The sequence below is a fragment of the Numenius arquata genome, chromosome 6 (assembly GCF_964106895.1).
Source record: "Numenius arquata chromosome 6, bNumArq3.hap1.1, whole genome shotgun sequence".
Classification (NCBI taxonomy): Eukaryota; Metazoa; Chordata; class Aves; order Charadriiformes; family Scolopacidae; genus Numenius; species Numenius arquata.
Window position 1 is genome coordinate 65,634,898 of NC_133581.1, and position 2,096 is coordinate 65,636,993.

Sequence of the window (2,096 nt, forward strand, 5' to 3'; positions counted from 1 at the left end):
AAAAACTGTCCCACTGACCACTTCTTGGGAAGGGGTTGCTTTTGACTGTTATGGGAAAGGCCACCAAATCTCTGTTCTTTAATTCCCTCAGATGTTCTCTCAAAAAACCCCCTGTGAATTACCAGTTTTTGCAAACAGCCACTGCCTGGTGGGTCGGGATGAGACTTTCCCATTTCTCCTCGAGTCCCCATCACCTGGCAGAAAGGGTTTGGTTGTTTTCACTGCTTCACACACCTCCGACGGGTCAGCAGAAAATCCTGTCAACTGAATGGCTGACAAAAGCGTCCTGATGTCAGGTATAAAGAATGCCACCTACAGCTTAATGTCTGCAAAAAAACCCCTCCGACTTCGGGCAAACAATGAACGTTTTTGTCTTCTTAATGCCCAGTATGCAATCGAGTGGAAATGCTACTTCCATCCTTAATCTACAAATGAAATTAAAGTTGTTGAAAGACACATGATAAACCAGGATCCTTTGTTTCTTACAGAAGAGGGGAAAAAATTGAAACCACTAAATATTTTAGCAGATTTACTAAATTTCCAATTAAATCTGGAATTATGGCAGAGCCTGTATCTCCCTCTCACTCCACCACACACATTTTCTGTTTGAATAAAGTAGGTTAGACGTGGTGCTCCCTCCACCCGCCCACCCGAGCGGGAATATTAATGAAGCAGATCTGTCCCCGCCGCGCTGGGCCAGCAGGGATGCTGGGGCATCCCTGGGCCGGGCTGGTTTATAGGGGAACAGCCTTGGCTATCCAGAGGGAACAGGATCTGCTAGGCAAGAGCACCCTCTGCCCGCTGGCAGGAGGGTCTGGCTCTATTAACATGCCCCCCCCCCCGCCTCCCCCTCCATCCCTCCCCCATCTTCCCTTTGCTGAGGAAAGGTCACGGGAAGCAGCTTACACAAGCCAGATGAGGTGGAGACCAAATCAGGACCAAGATTATATGTCAGGGACTTAAAGGCAGGAGCGGAAGGACAGCGTGCAGGGCTGGTGCGTGCTTTCTGCCCGTTTCCAGCCCTTCCTCTCATCCGGCGGAGTGTTGGTCATGTCAAAGTAAGGATAACGGGTGTCATCTCCCTCCAAGGTTTCCAGTGCACGTGGCCAAGTTAGCTCGGACTTGGCCAAAAAGGTGAGACACATGGATGTGCTTAGGGTTCTTCCAGTCTGGTCCAGTCCCGCTTGAAATTGAAGGGAAAAGGGATGCGGTGGTTGGCCCTCATGGGAAACATGACCTCACTGTCTCCTCTTCTGCTTGGGGGAAAGGTGGGGATTTCTCCCCTGTCACGGGTCAAACAACAAGGGACTGGCAGACCCGCAGGGAACTGCTGTCCCTGAAGCCTAGACCAAAAAAAGGTGACACCAGCTGTAAGAATAGAGTCAGGTGTGTACTGGGTCAGGTCTTGGGTCCCACTAGTGTGTTGTCCCACCTCCGACACCAGTCACACTTCAGAAATGAGGTGAGGAAAGAAGCACAGAGCAATCTTCCCCAGCCATGTCCCTCAGCTTCCAGCACTTAGTGTTTTAGGGTCACCTTGAGCCAGGCTTTTGCATTTAGGACCATCCCCTCTATGTTTTACCTCCATGTCCCCTCTGACATCTGTGGGGATGTCAACTCAGAGACGTCCAAACACCAAAGGGCCAGGGAGACTCTCACCAGGAGCACTGCCTGCAGCGAGCAAGACCAGGACCATGCTGTTCGAGGAGAGGCATGACCAACGCATGGGCAAGGATGCCCACTGGCACAAAGGCAAAGACAGACCTGCCAGCGTGGGTCCATGGTGCATCTTATCCTCGTGTCACCCATGGGGGACACCCACTGCATGGCTACCACTCATAGGCACAAAGCTCTGCTCCACCCCTGCATCCTTGGACATCCTTTCGCTTCTCCAGGGACAGCTGATGGATTTCCTCCAGGCTGACGTTACGGCAACACGCCTCAATGGAAAGCAATGTGATTTTGGGAAATGTTTCCTGCACCTGGTGAGACCTGAGCTCCAGAGGACCATTTATGCACCCACTCTTGAGTTTCTTCCCTGTTTCTCGGCCACCAAGATGAAGCAGGACACGCCACTCGCTTCTCCCAGGTACTCT